The 12066-nt window shown below is 47.2% G+C and overlaps 5 non-coding genes across 5 annotated transcripts; all 5 read right to left on the minus strand.

Moving 5' to 3' along the window:
- Positions 1-1849: 1849 nt before the first annotated feature.
- Positions 1850-2040, minus strand: LOC130315414 (U2 spliceosomal RNA). Its single transcript, XR_008862943.1, has one exon. It is a non-coding gene; the product is annotated as a U2 spliceosomal RNA (small nuclear RNA).
- Positions 2041-4109: 2069 nt separating this feature from the next.
- On the minus strand, positions 4110-4300 carry LOC130315415 (U2 spliceosomal RNA). The gene has a single exon (XR_008862944.1). It is a non-coding gene; the product is annotated as a U2 spliceosomal RNA (small nuclear RNA).
- A 2065-nt stretch (positions 4301-6365) lies between these two features.
- On the minus strand, positions 6366-6556 carry LOC130315416 (U2 spliceosomal RNA). The gene has a single exon (XR_008862945.1). It is a non-coding gene; the product is annotated as a U2 spliceosomal RNA (small nuclear RNA).
- Positions 6557-8626: 2070 nt separating this feature from the next.
- On the minus strand, positions 8627-8817 carry LOC130315417 (U2 spliceosomal RNA). Its single transcript, XR_008862946.1, has one exon. It is a non-coding gene; the product is annotated as a U2 spliceosomal RNA (small nuclear RNA).
- Positions 8818-10892: 2075 nt separating this feature from the next.
- On the minus strand, positions 10893-11083 carry LOC130315418 (U2 spliceosomal RNA). Its single transcript, XR_008862947.1, has one exon. It is a non-coding gene; the product is annotated as a U2 spliceosomal RNA (small nuclear RNA).
- Positions 11084-12066: the final 983 nt, after the last annotated feature.

Below are 12066 nucleotides of genomic sequence, written 5' to 3' on the forward strand. Positions count from 1 at the left end.
TGGGGAACTGGTCCGACATCATCTCCAAGTGTAATGAACATTGGGAAAGGAAGCCACGGCAAAACTTAGAGTCCCCATCAAATTTATCCGGCAAGGATAGTCGTAGTCCAGAAGTGGCCACTCGCTGCGGAGGAGGTACAGGAGCTGGCGGAGGAGATGGTTGCTGGAGCTGTGGTAGTAACTGTTGTAGCATAACAGTCAGTTGAGACAGCTGTTGGCCTTGTTGCGCAATCTGTTGTGACTGCTGGGCGACCACCGTGGTGAGGTCAGCGACAACTGGCAGAGGAACTTCAGCGGGATCCATGGCCGGATCTACTGTCACGATGCCGGCTGGCAGGTAGTGGATCCTCTGTGCCAGAGAGGGATTGGCGTGGACCGTGCTAGAGGATCGGTTCTAAGTCACTACTGGTTTTCACCAGAGCCCGCCGCAAAGCGGGATGGTCTTGCTGCGGCGGTAGTGACCAGGTCGTATCCCCTAGCAACGGCTCAACCTCTCTGGCTGCTGAAGATAGGCGCGGTACAAGGGAGTAGACAGAAGCAAGGTCGGACGTAGCAGAAGGTCGGGGCAGGCAGCAAGGATCGTAGTCAGGGGCAACGGCAGGAGGTCTGGAACACAGGCTAGGAACACACAAGGAAACGCTTTCACTGGCACTAAGGCAACAAGATCCGGCGAGGGAGTGAAGGGGAAGTGAGGTGATATAGGGAAGTGCACAGGTGTAAACACTAATTGGAACCACTGCGCCAATCAGCGGCGCAGTGGCCCTTTAAATCGCAAAGACCCGGCGCGCGCGCGCCCTAGGGAGCGGGGCCGCGCGCGCCGGGACAGAACTGACGGAGAGCGAGTCAGGTACGGGAGCCGGGGTGCGCATCGCGAGCGGGCGCTACCCGCATCGCGAATCGCATCCCGGCCAGAGGCGGTATCGCAGCGCCCCGGGTCCGTGGAACCGACCGGAGCGCTGCAGTGAGAGGAGTGTAGCGAGCGCTCCGGGGAGGAGCGGGGACCCGGAGCGCTCGGCGTAACAATTATACATAGGTGCTGAATACATAAAAAGCGACTGTTCAGCGACAGACAAGTCGCATCGGCTGAAAGTAGGCCAGAATGTCAGTCCATGTTGGAGCAGGTTTAGATACAGTCTAAAGTATAGATCTCAAAGTCTGTGCACAGAATTTAGCAAGGGCCTCGCACCTTCTGATGCATCAGGTAGGTGCACAATAGCATAGCCTAACCCTCTGTACTTTGGTCTATATTGATGCGGGACATAGACAGCCAGCTGATGACCAATCCATTAGTGCAATGGATGGCTGGAAGCATTTGTCTTTGCCTTTGCAATACCACAGAAGCAATGCATGGTCAATGTACAGCAATGACACACCTGTGTGAACAGCCAGGAGACCCCCCCCATGTTATGTTACATAGTTACATAGTTAGTACGGTCGAAAAAAGACATATGTCCATCAAGTTCAACCAGGGAATTAAGGGGTAGGGGTGTGGCGCGATATTGGGGAAGGGATGAGATTTTATATTTCTTCATAAGCATTAATCTTATTTTGTCAATTAGGAACATTCAGCACCCACCCGCTATCAAGGCAGCTGCCTATCATGTCATGCCCTACCTGCACAGGTGTGCTGGCTACTCAAATGATCCAATTAAGGAGGCCATTTAGTCAGCAGCAGCAGAAGTCCTGTGCCTGGACGCTCCAACAGCGGCCAGACACAAGCAGAAGCAGCAGCAGCAGCACCACCTTTTGTTTTTTGGCTGCAGCAGCAAGGCCCACAGGGCTGGCTAGCTGGCTAGCCAGCAAGCAGGTAGCAATGAAAGTAGGAATCTTTCTTTTTAACCCTGTAAGGGGGTGGTGCACTGTACCCGAAGATACTGCCATATCGGGTCAATGCATAGGGCGACGGAAGCAAGCTTCGAAATCGGCCCCCGTTCTCAAAAATCCATTTAATATATGGTCCCCAGATAGGGGACGTATCAGATATTAAACTGATAAGAACAGATACTACACTTGATCTTAGCCAAAAGGCCGAGAAGCGATAACCGTGAAAGGGGCGGGCCCAACAAGGTCCCCTTCATGGGCACTATCACTGCTTGCTGTCAGGGAGGCTGCCAGACAATTTTCCATGCACACTCTGGGCTGGGGGGCAGTCAACCACCAGTACACACAGCAGAACCTAAACCCATACCATTATTGCTAAGCAGCAAGACAGGGGCCCATTGCACTCCCACGGGGCCTTTTTAAATGCAATCCATAACCCGGATTTGCCAGGAACCCTTCTTACTCCTCCTACTTGCATGTGACACTGGGCTTAGGATCTGCATAGGAAACACACACACAAGCACACACCTACCTTTGTTGCCTGCAGATGCCTCCTTGGCTGTCCCCAAACGGTATCAAACCAACACCCACGGGAAGCTGTAAGCATAGAGGACATGCCTGCACCCCATTGGACTTACCTGTGTGGGTTAAATCCGGGTTATTTGACAACCTATGGCGGTGATGGTTCTGCTCAGGCAGAGCAGTGCTGATGCTCCTCATAAAGCTGTCGCTGCTGTGAAGGTTCTAGGTGACATCACAAATCCCTATGGTTACATACACAACAAAGCTGGGTTGTTGTTGTTTACACTCTGCAAGGCCTGTGGAAGTGAGTGACATCATAGCACTGTAGTTCTGAGGGTTCTAGATGGATGCAACAATCTCCTGTTGCTTCTATGAAGGCCATAATAGACGACATCACCAAACAGCTCCATAGTCACATACACAGCAAAGGAGAGATGTTGTTTACACCTAGTGATGTCAGTGGTATTGAGTGACATCACAGCACAGTGCTAAGGCTCCTGGGCCTGGACACAGCAGCGGCTGCAATATCTCAACGGAGAATACGTTTATATATATGTGTGTGTGTGCGCGTATATATATATATATATATATATATATATATATATATATATATTTCTCCGCCGAAATCACTTTTAAACCCATTTCCACCTTTTTTTCCCTTCTCTTCCTCTTACTTTTTTTTCACGTTTTTTTACGTTTTTCTCCTTTTCGCCTCTTTTCTGGGCGTATTATTCTTCTTTTTCTTCTTTTTTTTCGTCTAATGCATACCCCATCAGTGCAGCAATGCTTATTCAATACCGCCAGCAGATGGAGACACTGGGGGATAATTTTCTAAGGATTTATACTGATTTTTCCTGTCTGAATTTGTCGCACAGAAAGTTGCAGGCCAAATATGTGTGACATTTCTGCGACTTTAGCTTCTAGAGCATTTTTACAACATTATACATAGGTGCTGAATACATAAAAAGCGACTGTTCAGCGACAGACAAGTCGCATCGGCTGAAAGTAGGCCAGAATGTCAGTCCATGTTGGAGCAGGTTTAGATACAGTCTAAAGTATAGATCTCAAAGTCTGTGCACAGAATTTAGCAAGGGCCTCGCACCTTCTGATGCATCAGGTAGGTGCACAATAGCATAGCCTAACCCTCTGTACTTTGGTCTATATTGATGCGGGACATAGACAGCCAGCTGATGACCAATCCATTAGTGCAATGGATGGCTGGAAGCATTTGTCTTTGCCTTTGCAATACCACAGAAGCAATGCATGGTCAATGTACAGCAATGACACACCTGTGTGAACAGCCAGGAGACCCCCCCCATGTTATGTTACATAGTTACATAGTTAGTACGGTCGAAAAAAAGACATATGTCCATCAAGTTCAACCAGGGAATTAAGGGGTAGGGGTGTGGCGCGATATTGGGGAAGGGATGAGATTTTATATTTCTTCATAAGCATTAATCTTATTTTGTCAATTAGGAACATTCAGCACCCACCCGCTATCAAGGCAGCTGCCTATCATGTCATGCCCTACCTGCACAGGTGTGCTGGCTACTCAAATGATCCAATTAAGGAGGCCATTTAGTCAGCAGCAGCAGAAGTCCTGTGCCTGGACGCTCCAACAGCGGCCAGACACAAGCAGAAGCAGCAGCAGCAGCACCACCTTTTGTTTTTTGGCTGCAGCAGCAAGGCCCACAGGGCTGGCTAGCTGGCTAGCCAGCAAGCAGGTAGCAATGAAAGTAGGAATCTTTCTTTTTAACCCTGTAAGGGGGTGGTGCACTGTACCCGAAGATACTGCCATATCGGGTCAATGCATAGGGCGACGGAAGCAAGCTTCGAAATCGGCCCCCGTTCTCAAAAATCCATTTAATATATGGTCCCCAGATAGGGGACGTATCAGATATTAAACTGATAAGAACAGATACTACACTTGATCTTAGCCAAAAGGCCGAGAAGCGATAACCGTGAAAGGGGCGGGCCCAACAAGGTCCCCTTCATGGGCACTATCACTGCTTGCTGTCAGGGAGGCTGCCAGACAATTTTCCATGCACACTCTGGGCTGGGGGGCAGTCAACCACCAGTACACACAGCAGAACCTAAACCCATACCATTATTGCTAAGCAGCAAGACAGGGGCCCATTGCACTCCCACGGGGCCTTTTTAAATGCAATCCATAACCCGGATTTGCCAGGAACCCTTCTTACTCCTCCTACTTGCATGTGACACTGGGCTTAGGATCTGCATAGGAAACACACACACAAGCACACACCTACCTTTGTTGCCTGCAGATGCCTCCTTGGCTGTCCCCAAACGGTATCAAACCAACACCCACGGGAAGCTGTAAGCATAGAGGACATGCCTGCACCCCATTGGACTTACCTGTGTGGGTTAAATCCGGGTTATTTGACAACCTATGGCGGTGATGGTTCTGCTCAGGCAGAGCAGTGCTGATGCTCCTCATAAAGCTGTCGCTGCTGTGAAGGTTCTAGGTGACATCACAAATCCCTATGGTTACATACACAACAAAGCTGGGTTGTTGTTGTTTACACTCTGCAAGGCCTGTGGAAGTGAGTGACATCATAGCACTGTAGTTCTGAGGGTTCTAGATGGATGCAACAATCTCCTGTTGCTTCTATGAAGGCCATAATAGACGACATCACCAAACAGCTCCATAGTCACATACACAGCAAAGGAGAGATGTTGTTTACACCTAGTGATGTCAGTGGTATTGAGTGACATCACAGCACAGTGCTAAGGCTCCTGGGCCTGGACACAGCAGCGGCTGCAATATCTCAACGGAGAATACGTTTATATATATGTGTGTGTGTGCGCGTATATATATATATATATATATATATATATATATATATATTTCTCCGCCGAAATCACTTTTAAACCCATTTCCACCTTTTTTTCCCTTCTCTTCCTCTTACTTTTTTTTCACGTTTTTTTACGTTTTTCTCCTTTTCGCCTCTTTTCTGGGCGTATTATTCTTCTTTTTCTTCTTTTTTTTCGTCTAATGCATACCCCATCAGTGCAGCAATGCTTATTCAATACCGCCAGCAGATGGAGACACTGGGGGATAATTTTCTAAGGATTTATACTGATTTTTCCTGTCTGAATTTGTCGCACAGAAAGTTGCAGGCCAAATATGTGTGACATTTCTGCGACTTTAGCTTCTAGAGCATTTTTACAACATTATACATAGGTGCTGAATACATAAAAAGCGACTGTTCAGCGACAGACAAGTCGCATCGGCTGAAAGTAGGCCAGAATGTCAGTCCATGTTGGAGCAGGTTTAGATACAGTCTAAAGTATAGATCTCAAAGTCTGTGCACAGAATTTAGCAAGGGCCTCGCACCTTCTGATGCATCAGGTAGGTGCACAATAGCATAGCCTAACCCTCTGTACTTTGGTCTATATTGATGCGGGACATAGACAGCCAGCTGATGACCAATCCATTAGTGCAATGGATGGCTGGAAGCATTTGTCTTTGCCTTTGCAATACCACAGAAGCAATGCATGGTCAATGTACAGCAATGACACACCTGTGTGAACAGCCAGGAGACCCCCCCCATGTTATGTTACATAGTTACATAGTTAGTACGGTCGAAAAAAAGACATATGTCCATCAAGTTCAACCAGGGAATTAAGGGGTAGGGGTGTGGCGCGATATTGGGGAAGGGATGAGATTTTATATTTCTTCATAAGCATTAATCTTATTTTGTCAATTAGGAACATTCAGCACCCACCCGCTATCAAGGCAGCTGCCTATCATGTCATGCCCTACCTGCACAGGTGTGCTGGCTACTCAAATGATCCAATTAAGGAGGCCATTTAGTCAGCAGCAGCAGAAGTCCTGTGCCTGGACGCTCCAACAGCGGCCAGACACAAGCAGAAGCAGCAGCAGCAGCACCACCTTTTGTTTTTTGGCTGCAGCAGCAAGGCCCACAGGGCTGGCTAGCTGGCTAGCCAGCAAGCAGGTAGCAATGAAAGTAGGAATCTTTCTTTTTAACCCTGTAAGGGGGTGGTGCACTGTACCCGAAGATACTGCCATATCGGGTCAATGCATAGGGCGACGGAAGCAAGCTTCGAAATCGGCCCCCGTTCTCAAAAATCCATTTAATATATGGTCCCCAGATAGGGGACGTATCAGATATTAAACTGATAAGAACAGATACTACACTTGATCTTAGCCAAAAGGCCGAGAAGCGATAACCGTGAAAGGGGCGGGCCCAACAAGGTCCCCTTCATGGGCACTATCACTGCTTGCTGTCAGGGAGGCTGCCAGACAATTTTCCATGCACACTCTGGGCTGGGGGGCAGTCAACCACCAGTACACACAGCAGAACCTAAACCCATACCATTATTGCTAAGCAGCAAGACAGGGGCCCATTGCACTCCCACGGGGCCTTTTTAAATGCAATCCATAACCCGGATTTGCCAGGAACCCTTCTTACTCCTCCTACTTGCATGTGACACTGGGCTTAGGATCTGCATAGGAAACACACACACAAGCACACACCTACCTTTGTTGCCTGCAGATGCCTCCTTGGCTGTCCCCAAACGGTATCAAACCAACACCCACGGGAAGCTGTAAGCATAGAGGACATGCCTGCACCCCATTGGACTTACCTGTGTGGGTTAAATCCGGGTTATTTGACAACCTATGGCGGTGATGGTTCTGCTCAGGCAGAGCAGTGCTGATGCTCCTCATAAAGCTGTCGCTGCTGTGAAGGTTCTAGGTGACATCACAAATCCCTATGGTTACATACACAACAAAGCTGGGTTGTTGTTGTTTACACTCTGCAAGGCCTGTGGAAGTGAGTGACATCATAGCACTGTAGTTCTGAGGGTTCTAGATGGATGCAACAATCTCCTGTTGCTTCTATGAAGGCCATAATAGACGACATCACCAAACAGCTCCATAGTCACATACACAGCAAAGGAGAGATGTTGTTTACACCTAGTGATGTCAGTGGTATTGAGTGACATCACAGCACAGTGCTAAGGCTCCTGGGCCTGGACACAGCAGCGGCTGCAATATCTCAACGGAGAATACGTTTATATATATGTGTGTGTGTGCGCGTATATATATATATATATATATATATATATATATATATATATATATTTCTCCGCCGAAATCACTTTTAAACCCATTTCCACCTTTTTTTCCCTTCTCTTCCTCTTACTTTTTTTTCACGTTTTTTTACGTTTTTCTCCTTTTCGCCTCTTTTCTGGGCGTATTATTCTTCTTTTTCTTCTTTTTTTTCGTCTAATGCATACCCCATCAGTGCAGCAATGCTTATTCAATACCGCCAGCAGATGGAGACACTGGGGGATAATTTTCTAAGGATTTATACTGATTTTTCCTGTCTGAATTTGTCGCACAGAAAGTTGCAGGCCAAATATGTGTGACATTTCTGCGACTTTAGCTTCTAGAGCATTTTTACAACATTATACATAGGTGCTGAATACATAAAAAGCGACTGTTCAGCGACAGACAAGTCGCATCGGCTGAAAGTAGGCCAGAATGTCAGTCCATGTTGGAGCAGGTTTAGATACAGTCTAAAGTATAGATCTCAAAGTCTGTGCACAGAATTTAGCAAGGGCCTCGCACCTTCTGATGCATCAGGTAGGTGCACAATAGCATAGCCTAACCCTCTGTACTTTGGTCTATATTGATGCGGGACATAGACAGCCAGCTGATGACCAATCCATTAGTGCAATGGATGGCTGGAAGCATTTGTCTTTGCCTTTGCAATACCACAGAAGCAATGCATGGTCAATGTACAGCAATGACACACCTGTGTGAACAGCCAGGAGACCCCCCCCATGTTATGTTACATAGTTACATAGTTAGTACGGTCGAAAAAAGACATATGTCCATCAAGTTCAACCAGGGAATTAAGGGGTAGGGGTGTGGCGCGATATTGGGGAAGGGATGAGATTTTATATTTCTTCATAAGCATTAATCTTATTTTGTCAATTAGGAACATTCAGCACCCACCCGCTATCAAGGCAGCTGCCTATCATGTCATGCCCTACCTGCACAGGTGTGCTGGCTACTCAAATGATCCAATTAAGGAGGCCATTTAGTCAGCAGCAGCAGAAGTCCTGTGCCTGGACGCTCCAACAGCGGCCAGACACAAGCAGAAGCAGCAGCAGCAGCACCACCTTTTGTTTTTTGGCTGCAGCAGCAAGGCCCACAGGGCTGGCTAGCTGGCTAGCCAGCAAGCAGGTAGCAATGAAAGTAGGAATCTTTCTTTTTAACCCTGTAAGGGGGTGGTGCACTGTACCCGAAGATACTGCCATATCGGGTCAATGCATAGGGCGACGGAAGCAAGCTTCGAAATCGGCCCCCGTTCTCAAAAATCCATTTAATATATGGTCCCCAGATAGGGGACGTATCAGATATTAAACTGATAAGAACAGATACTACACTTGATCTTAGCCAAAAGGCCGAGAAGCGATAACCGTGAAAGGGGCGGGCCCAACAAGGTCCCCTTCATGGGCACTATCACTGCTTGCTGTCAGGGAGGCTGCCAGACAATTTTCCATGCACACTCTGGGCTGGGGGGCAGTCAACCACCAGTACACACAGCAGAACCTAAACCCATACCATTATTGCTAAGCAGCAAGACAGGGGCCCATTGCACTCCCACGGGGCCTTTTTAAATGCAATCCATAACCCGGATTTGCCAGGAACCCTTCTTACTCCTCCTACTTGCATGTGACACTGGGCTTAGGATCTGCATAGGAAACACACACACAAGCACACACCTACCTTTGTTGCCTGCAGATGCCTCCTTGGCTGTCCCCAAACGGTATCAAACCAACACCCACGGGAAGCTGTAAGCATAGAGGACATGCCTGCACCCCATTGGACTTACCTGTGTGGGTTAAATCCGGGTTATTTGACAACCTATGGCGGTGATGGTTCTGCTCAGGCAGAGCAGTGCTGATGCTCCTCATAAAGCTGTCGCTGCTGTGAAGGTTCTAGGTGACATCACAAATCCCTATGGTTACATACACAACAAAGCTGGGTTGTTGTTGTTTACACTCTGCAAGGCCTGTGGAAGTGAGTGACATCATAGCACTGTAGTTCTGAGGGTTCTAGATGGATGCAACAATCTCCTGTTGCTTCTATGAAGGCCATAATAGACGACATCACCAAACAGCTCCATAGTCACATACACAGCAAAGGAGAGATGTTGTTTACACCTAGTGATGTCAGTGGTATTGAGTGACATCACAGCACAGTGCTAAGGCTCCTGGGCCTGGACACAGCAGCGGCTGCAATATCTCAACGGAGAATACGTTTATATATATGTGTGTGTGTGCGCGTATATATATATATATATATATATATATATATATATATATATATATATTCTCCGCCGAAATCACTTTTAAACCCATTTCCACCTTTTTTTCCCTTCTCTTCCTCTTACTTTTTTTTCACGTTTTTTTACGTTTTTCTCCTTTTCGCCTCTTTTCTGGGCGTATTATTCTTCTTTTTCTTCTTTTTTTTCGTCTAATGCATACCCCATCAGTGCAGCAATGCTTATTCAATACCGCCAGCAGATGGAGACACTGGGGGATAATTTTCTAAGGATTTATACTGATTTTTCCTGTCTGAATTTGTCGCACAGAAAGTTGCAGGCCAAATATGTGTGACATTTCTGCGACTTTAGCTTCTAGAGCATTTTTACAACATTATACATAGGTGCTGAATACATAAAAAGCGACTGTTCAGCGACAGACAAGTCGCATCGGCTGAAAGTAGGCCAGAATGTCAGTCCATGTTGGAGCAGGTTTAGATACAGTCTAAAGTATAGATCTCAAAGTCTGTGCACAGAATTTAGCAAGGGCCTCGCACCTTCTGATGCATCAGGTAGGTGCACAATAGCATAGCCTAACCCTCTGTACTTTGGTCTATATTGATGCGGGACATAGACAGCCAGCTGATGACCAATCCATTAGTGCAATGGATGGCTGGAAGCATTTGTCTTTGCCTTTGCAATACCACAGAAGCAATGCATGGTCAATGTACAGCAATGACACACCTGTGTGAACAGCCAGGAGACCCCCCCCCCCCATGTTATGTTACATAGTTACATAGTTAGTACGGTCGAAAAAAGACATATGTCCATCAAGTTCAACCAGGGAATTAAGGGGTAGGGGTGTGGCGCGATATTGGGGAAGGGATGAGATTTTATATTTCTTCATAAGCATTAATCTTATTTTGTCAATTAGGAACATTCAGCACCCACCCGCTATCAAGGCAGCTGCCTATCATGTCATGCCCTACCTGCACAGGTGTGCTGGCTACTCAAATGATCCAATTAAGGAGGCCATTTAGTCAGCAGCAGCAGAAGTCCTGTGCCTGGACGCTCCAACAGCGGCCAGACACAAGCAGAAGCAGCAGCAGCAGCACCACCTTTTGTTTTTTGGCTGCAGCAGCAAGGCCCACAGGGCTGGCTAGCTGGCTAGCCAGCAAGCAGGTAGCAATGAAAGTAGGAATCTTTCTTTTTAACCCTGTAAGGGGGTGGTGCACTGTACCCGAAGATACTGCCATATCGGGTCAATGCATAGGGCGACGGAAGCAAGCTTCGAAATCGGCCCCCGTTCTCAAAAATCCATTTAATATATGGTCCCCAGATAGGGGACGTATCAGATATTAAACTGATAAGAACAGATACTACACTTGATCTTAGCCAAAAGGCCGAGAAGCGATAACCGTGAAAGGGGCGGGCCCAACAAGGTCCCCTTCATGGGCACTATCACTGCTTGCTGTCAGGGAGGCTGCCAGACAATTTTCCATGCACACTCTGGGCTGGGGGGCAGTCAACCACCAGTACACACAGCAGAACCTAAACCCATACCATTATTGCTAAGCAGCAAGACAGGGGCCCATTGCACTCCCACGGGGCCTTTTTAAATGCAATCCATAACCCGGATTTGCCAGGAACCCTTCTTACTCCTCCTACTTGCATGTGACACTGGGCTTAGGATCTGCATAGGAAACACACACACAAGCACACACCTACCTTTGTTGCCTGCAGATGCCTCCTTGGCTGTCCCCAAACGGTATCAAACCAACACCCACGGGAAGCTGTAAGCATAGAGGACATGCCTGCACCCCATTGGACTTACCTGTGTGGGTTAAATCCGGGTTATTTGACAACCTATGGCGGTGATGGTTCTGCTCAGGCAGAGCAGTGCTGATGCTCCTCATAAAGCTGTCGCTGCTGTGAAGGTTCTAGGTGACATCACAAATCCCTATGGTTACATACACAACAAAGCTGGGTTGTTGTTGTTTACACTCTGCAAGGCCTGTGGAAGTGAGTGACATCATAGCACTGTAGTTCTGAGGGTTCTAGATGGATGCAACAATCTCCTGTTGCTTCTATGAAGGCCATAATAGACGACATCACCAAACAGCTCCATAGTCACATACACAGCAAAGGAGAGATGTTGTTTACACCTAGTGATGTCAGTGGTATTGAGTGACATCACAGCACAGTGCTAAGGCTCCTGGGCCTGGACACAGCAGCGGCTGCAATATCTCAACGGAGAATACGTTTATATATATGTGTGTGTGTGCGCGTATATATATATATATATATATATATATATATATATATATATATATTCTCCGCCGAAATCACTTTTAAACCCATTTCCACCTTTTTTTCCCTTCTCTTCCTCTTACTTTTT

This window comes from Hyla sarda, unplaced genomic scaffold (genome assembly GCF_029499605.1).
Source record: "Hyla sarda isolate aHylSar1 unplaced genomic scaffold, aHylSar1.hap1 scaffold_1874, whole genome shotgun sequence".
Classification (NCBI taxonomy): domain Eukaryota; kingdom Metazoa; phylum Chordata; class Amphibia; order Anura; family Hylidae; genus Hyla; species Hyla sarda.